General features: G+C 38.3%; 1 pseudogene; it reads right to left on the bottom strand.

Annotated features, from left to right (window-relative positions):
* Positions 1 to 5,994: 5,994 nt before the first annotated feature.
* On the bottom strand, positions 5,995 to 7,952 carry LOC115229526 (annotated as a pseudogene).
* Between the last annotated feature and the right edge of the window lie 64 nt (positions 7,953 to 8,016).

Here is an 8,016-nt window from a genome sequence, read left to right as displayed (position 1 = left end):
AAATGCATCCTAAGCTAGATAAAGCTGTTTGTGATAAGAAGCAAACAATCAGACCCGAAGTTTTCGAGCTTTTTCTATGCGTTGACCTGTTTGCAAAACTTCTTAAGGAAATTCCTTTGTTTTTTGTGCAATTTCCAACTTTTCATTGTTCTCTCGCCATTCCCAGTCTCCCAAGATTAAAGTACCAAAAGAAGGAAAGTTTAGAGAGAGTATATCATCGAGCTCAACAATGCATTTTACAGGTACCATTGAGGAGTTGATTTTTACTGGTAAAGGCAAGATGGTTTCATGATTCCCAAACAGTTTGACACTCTTTTAATAGCTCTTTTTGTTCTTTAGCCTGATTCTCCGAACTTTGCATCCTTTCGTTTTTGCTGGAGAGCTGAGGAAAGAAGGGTAGTCTTCAACTGAGATGTCATCGATGGTGATGTTTGTCTCTTCTATTTGAGCTTCTTTGATATAGAGCAGGGGTCGGCAAAAGCAGGCTCGCGAGCCTTTGAAGGCTCTTTAAATCTTACGGTAGGCTCTTTCAATTTTTAACTATTTTTTTAATAAATGATTTTAATTTTTAACTATTTTTTTTGTTTTGTTAATAACAAAAAATCTTTGCACGTTTAACATTAATTTTTTGTGGTACATCGATATATGCCTAGCAATAAAAAAATTAATAAAAAAATCGATAATGGGCGACATTTTCAATCAAAATGGACTGAAATTTTTACATTCACGTCTAATTCAGAACAACTACCGAAATGTCTCATTTGCCAGGAAACTTTGAATCAAAATAAAAAGTCAAATTTAGAGAGACACTCTAACACAAAACACTCAAATTTCGCAAAAAAATATCCAATTAGTGATTCCCGAAAGAAAGCTGTAGAAAAACTTGCAAAGAATAATCAGATTGAGAATTCCGCTTTTAAATATTGGTATCACAATGCCAGGACTGCAAATATTGCCAGTTTTTTGACAAGCCACGAGATCGCAAAAAGGGGAAAACCATTTACCGATGGCGAATTTATAAAGGCATGTTTCATTAAAACCTCTGAAGAACTTTGAAATCAACGCAGCTGAGTTCGAAATGCAGCTATTGGACTTGACATGCAAGGAATTATGGGCATCAAAATTTATTCGCCTTTCAGAATTACTTGAAACAGAAACATTGTCTGGTAAAATTAAAAATGATATTAATGTTATACAAAAGAAACTTGAAGATGTGATTTTCGAAACTTGAATTCTCTTCCAGATTCTTATTATGAATTAAAAAAATTTGCATACGGAATTTTGACAATATTCGGGTCCACTTATATGTGTGAACAAAGTTTTTCTTATATGAATTATATAAAATCTAAATTAAGGAACAAAATTACAGATTCGAATTTGGAATCTAACCTCAGATTAAAATTAACGACTTACGACCCAGACATTAACCAACTCATCAAAGAAATGAGGAATCACATTTCTCATTAATGCGTCTGATTAATTTAATTTTTTAAAATGAATTCTTAATTATTTTTTAAATTAATGTCTATTTAATTTTATGAATTTAAATTTTTGACAAGTGGTAAAAGGTGGCTCTTCAATTTTTCGAAATTTCCAAAAATGTTCAAAATTGGCTCTTCTCCAAAAGTATTTGCCGACCCCTGATATAGAGGATAAAAGGTTCTTCATCATTTGTTTCTGGAAGTAAGTTGTTCATAATTCTCCCCTTAAAAATAAGATTAAACTAAAGGATTTTTGATTAATTGTTGACCCAAAATTTTTGCAGGTATTTGGGATGATATTGGAGGTGATCTGCAATGGGATTGGCATCAATTTTATTTTTTAAAAGCTTGAGAAGACGCGTACTTGAATCTTCAAGATTGCTCCGCAAAAGATTTGAATAGAAAAGTATACTTTGACAATCTACTGATCTGTACGGAAGTGATACTTGAGTAGAAGAAGGATGAGGACCCTAGGAAGATAGGGTTTTGACGCTGTGTTAAGTAGGGGATACTGAGGTATGGAGATTCAAGAACAAACATTTTGGGATTTTTGTTTGAGGCGACATAGGTGGGAATTCCTGTCCCTAAAAAGCACTCGTAAATGACTATTTGGTTTTCTTGGTCGATATCCATTAAATATTTATAACATTTGAGGCAAAGTACATGACCAATAAAAAGAGAAATATAAAAGAAAAATCATTGAGGACTAGAATGATGCTTTTTCTCATGATCGTTACGCTTGTCTGATCTTGAAAAAGCCTGGCCACACATAAATCTGCAGGAATAAGGCTTCTCTCCAGTATGTGTTCGAATATGCTTTGCAGCATCCGATTTTGACTTGGAACGATAATCACACACAGTGCAATAATGAAAAGTCTCTGTTTTTGTTACTGAACAAGATAAATAAAACACAAAACCCGGGTTTTTGTTAGGAGAATCCACATGTACTGATTTTGTTGGGATATCTTCTTTCTTAACTTTAGGACTTTTTGCAGGAGTAGAATTCCTCGATTTCTTCACTGGAGTTGTACCAAGCGAGTCAGAAGGTTTTATTGAGAGTGAAGAAGTAACTACTCAAATTGAGAATAAAACAAAATTACATTCCTCGGTGTTTAAGAGTGGAAAATTAGTCTGAACTTGACTGGGGAAAATTGAGTCCAGTTTTTTAGTCTGAACTTGAATAGGAAAAATTGAGTCCAGTTTTTTGTCCATAAAGATTCTCAGGACTGAAGACATCCACGCGGGGAGTTCTTGATGGCCTAAATGTAGTCTGAAAGGTCAATAACAGTCAAGGGTGATATGACCGCAAATGTCAAACTCGGCCAACTTATAGTCCAGCCATGCCATGAATACCGGAAGTTCCTCTGAATGGTTGATTTCCCCGAGAAGTGTGCTAAAAGCAGCCTTTGCACGGTCGATCTGAGTAGTCATTTTCCAGTCACGCCGTCACGAGAATATTAATAATATTTAACATCGTGATGCTTTAATAACTAATCGATTATTTTTAAGTTGACTAGCTGATAGCTCGCTTCGCTCATTGCGACCTAGTTACTGCGGAGGTAAGAAATTCCGATCCCGTATTGATTTATACACTTTGTAAACTTTGAACTTCCATCTATGCTTGTCGAATCCTTTATTGTATGCAACAAGGGTACAATTTTCTCCACAAGAACTGCAAGCCATCGAGTTTAGCATCAGCCGATACTTGGCAAACAAATGTACAGCATCACAAGTGGTCAATGACATGTGGACAATATCACGATGTTAAATGTCCAAAGTCAAAATTCTGAAGTGGGCAGAGTTGCTTCAACAACATATGTTAAAGCAGAATCAATAAAAATAATAGAACCATTTTCTTCTTGGTGACTCGGTTAATTTCTCTGCTAATTGCACTTTCAAGGTCAATTATGCTAATACCTTTAATATTGATTCATAATCGATAAAGACAGAACATGTAACAAGAAAAACAATCACGTGAAATTAGCTAATTAAAAATCCAGATCTTCAATGATTTCTCTTCTTCGCTTGGAAGAAGAGTTTTCCATAAACTTTCTTTCATTCTCTATTTCTGCGTCAATGAATTTATTCAATTGAGTGTCCTCACGACATGCCAGCTCCGCAAGTTGATTGGCGGCAGAGGCGTTCTCCTCGTTGTCTACCTTCATCCCATGTCTGTGCTCGATAAGCATACTCTCTTGCGTACTCTTTAGCACAACAGACTGGATGTATGTCCTCGTTCCTTCTTCAATGGATAACTTGTCCATATGACTTTTAAAGAACTTTGAGACAACTCCATCCCATGTCAAGACAATTGGAATAATCTTCACTTTTGCTTCATAGAGAACCGACAGTTCGTTTGCAAAGAGGTCGTATTTGTGAAATTTCTCCACTTCAACTTGCTTTAAACGGTCTTGCGAGGTAACTCCCACTTCGATTAAATGAATTTCTCTTTTCCCCCCATGGAAGAGCAGGTTTCCTTTCAGTTCTGGAACCGACAGATCTTGACTTTTAAAAAGCAACACGTCCCGATTAGAGCACGGTATTCGCATTTGAATCTGAGAAACAGCTTGTTTGGGACATTAGCTGTGCTGACCCTTTCGCCAAGGGGACCTTGAATTCAACTGCTTGTCGACCCGGTTTGTTGGCTAAGAAAATCGAATCTATGAACTTGTCGAAGTACTGTCATTTGTGCAAATGCTTTTGATTCTGGGCAATTGCCGTAGAGACGTCCTGTGTTTTCGGTACCCAAACTCTTGCTCATTTAAAGAAACTTGGCCATTTGCGCACCCATTGTTCTAAAGATCTCAGAAAATTTACATTTCTTATTCAGGAATTGTCTCTTAATCCTGTCAGCCGGTTCTGGTTAGTGTTTATTTTTTCCAAAAAAAATTCTTAATGTTTTTCAAAATCTGTTAATTATAAAATTAAAAAATTAGCAATTCTATAATTTTTTTTCATATCGAAATAAAAATTTGGCAATAGATTTTTTTCCGACGATTTTTATTTTTCATGTAGAGTTTTAAGAAACATGCCGTGCATCTTTTTAAAACGATCTATACATCAATTAAATGCTGTAAAAGTAATAAATTTAATTTTTAACTAGTTTTAGAGTAACGTATTATAGCCGGCACAGGTATTGTTCCATTTCTTAGACGTTCAAATGTTTGACAAATTCATCTAATAATTCTGACAAATACTCTGCAGTAAGAATTTTTTCAAATGCGTTTGAATTAAAGAAAAGCTGTTTTTTTCTTTTTATATAATGCCTTACATTGAAAACTTTCCCATTGTGGAAGCACGGTATTATTGAATTAATATTTCGGTTGAGGTTGGTGACGGATCTCAAATTGCACTAATGTCTTTTTCACTCTTTTAAAATTTTGGAAGGACGTAAGTCGACTTAAAGCTGAATAATATATCCGTACCCTTCTACAGGAGTCAGACGGTCCTAGGGGTAACCCTCGACATGCACCTCTGTTTCTCCCCACATGCAGACAACCTCCTTCGCAAATGCGAAAAAAAATTGAACATACTACGAACTCTATCCGGAATATGTAAAAATGGGTCGCACCCGGTACTGGCGAATATCTACCGCCAGTACTTCGAACCTTGTATTGCCTACGCCTGCGGATCATGGGGTCCGCGGCTATCGTGGTCCAACAGGAGGCGAATCGAGGAGGCCCAACAAAGGGCCCTCAGATTAACCGATCGTTGGTCACATGATACCCAACGCCCCGGTCCAACTTCTTGGTTAACTTTTGAGATCGGTGCGACTAAGATTTTTTTGTGTGGAATATGACTGATTGGCAATAATGTTGAGGTTTGGTTTGAGTAAAATCTATTTAATTTTATATCTTTAATTATGTGATTGACTTTAATATAAATGAACTAAAAAATGACACCTGAAAATTTGATTTTTTAATATTGAATAAGATACAAAATTAAATAATAAAAGTGCCCCGACCAAAGCGGCGAAACAAATAGTTTGGCATTGGAATTACTATTTTCAGAAAATTAACCCAAAACGCGGAGTGCCTCAAACACGGAGCCAGATGTATTATCGCAATTAATCAAAAAAGCCATACAATCGATTCTTATTTTAATTACCGACAAAAACACGGGCCGATTTTTGAACAAGCCTGGAATCTTAGACTAAATAAAAAATGGAACAAAATGGAAAGATATCAAAAGAGTTTCAAGACATTTCAGACCAACATTCTGGGTGCGATAGACATTGACATCAACTCCTGGAATAGCAATTTACATGCGTAAGGAATTCCAATCAGTGACATCTACGAAACATGCAATGGAGCTTACCTGAGTCTTATTCTTACAGGACTTGCATTCTAGTGACTTGTTACTCTTTGAAAAGATGGCAATGAATCCACATTTGTTACAAACCACCACGTAGTAGGGGTCAGACACCTCGAAAAGTCTTTCCCTGAGGAACTGTGCCGCTCCGTGAGAAATTTGACAATCCCTTTCCATTTCTCCAAATCGTAGACCACCATCACTAGAAGTAACCCGACCAACAACACCGCGAACGTCCTTCCAAAGGCTGCCTCGTCAGAATCTGAACTGGTCCCCGAGCTCGGGCGTGTATTTTATCGTCGACCATATGTTTCAATCTCTGGTAATATGTGGGACCAATAAAAATCTGCGTATTTATCTTCCGCCCCGTGAATCCGCAGTACATGACCTCATTTCCCCTCAAGTGATAGCCATAGTCCTTAAGCATATTCGATATTTTCTGGACGTTGATTGTATCGTTGAAGGGAGTGGCATCCCCAATCTCCCCTCTGCACGCAGACAACTTTCCCAGCAGACATTCAATGAGATGACCAATCGTCATCCGGCTTGGGATGGCGTGTGGGTTTATTATCAGGTCAGGGGTTATCCCTTCACATGTAAACGGCAAGTCCTAAAATAACCATCTTATTCCTACCTCCTGACGGTATTGGATTCCGCAAGTCCCTTTCTGTCCATGTCGGGACGCAAATTTATCCCCGATTTGTGGAATTTTGCACGTTCGCACACGAACTTTACAGAATTTGTACCCCTCCTGACTCACTGTCATCATCACTTGGTCGACTATCCCAATTTCCGTTTTCCGTAAGAACGTAGAGGCATCCCTTTTAGAAAAACGCTTGACATCACCCTCCAACTAAAAATTACTTTCAAACATAGTCAACTTCATCATCGCTGTCATTTATAGTCGCCGTCTTTCCAATTATTACGTCATCTCCTGAAACACGTGTCCCAGGAGCAATCACCCCGTCTTCGTCCAACTTTTCATAAACTGCGTGTCTCATTCCGATTACTTCCTTTCTATTTGGTCTCTCGAAACACTCTTCCTCATATGGAGGACGTCGTGTTTCCTGGTCACGATAACAACGATAAAACACTGCTCTGAGACATTTACAAGACCATTCACCTAAATAGCCCCCTGTCCACTCCCGACTGATTCATTATTATAGAATCTTCCTGGTTGTAGCCTGTGTAGGCAGCTATAGCCACGATTGTGTTAATTCCTGTAATTCTCGCAAATTAACTAACCAGCTGGAAGTTCTCTAAACTTTAGAAACTCGGTAGCTCTAGTCGTCGTGAGTGGTTTTTGAGGATAATAAAGACAGAATGCTAACGAATCCATCCTGACGTGAAAGTTGGTGACGTACACTCCCATGGCCTGCTTCCCCATGGCAGCCTGGTAAGTATTTCTAGGAGACTAAAAGTGTAAAGGAAAATGTAGAACACCTGGTTATGGTCGGGAAAGGGAATGAGGGAGGCACACACTCCCAATATCATGGACGGGTGTATTTCGCAATGAGTGTAAGACGAACAGTAAGAGGATACTTCGGATAAATCGTCAGGATGCATTGCAATCATTGTCATCTGTTCTTCTATCGAGTCAATGTACTCCACAACTCCTTCGGACACAAAATCCTTCCATCTAATTACTAAAAACAAAACATTCAACCCAAGTGAGTCATATTGGCGCTTGAGTCCCTCGATATGGCGATTTTTTAGTAATAATTTCTGGTTCTCCACAATAAGAAGCGGACGACATGCACGACCGGCGTCACAAAATATCTTAATCTCCCTGTCTTCAATGTCCCGTAATATGGAAACCTACAATTCAACATGACTCCATACCTCCGAGACCACCACGTCTCCAGTCTGACGTCTCAATTTCCTGAGAATCACCATTAGTTGTTCAGGATCACGGTGAATACCCACCCAACACCCGTTTACAAACACCTTCGTAGTACTAAGACTCAAACAAAATTGACAGACCTTCCAACTATCGTCGGTGATGACACCTCTTCCAAATTTTCCATCCCCCATTCTTCCAAAAACTCCAAGATTGGATAAGGCTGAGACCCCACTGAGATATAAGCCATAAGAGCCAAGTTCTTGACCAGACCAACTGCGGTCCCCTCGGGCGTCTCTGCCGGACACAGGTACCCCCATTGTGTATTGTGGAGTTGACGAGGACGGGCCAGTTTTCCATCACGGCCAATAGGGGAATTAAGAC

Source organism: Octopus sinensis, unplaced genomic scaffold (assembly GCF_006345805.1).
Source record: "Octopus sinensis unplaced genomic scaffold, ASM634580v1 Contig12956, whole genome shotgun sequence".
Taxonomy (NCBI): domain Eukaryota; kingdom Metazoa; phylum Mollusca; class Cephalopoda; order Octopoda; family Octopodidae; genus Octopus; species Octopus sinensis.
Note: the sequence above shows the minus strand (reverse complement) of the source record. Positions and strands in the feature narration are given on the sequence as shown.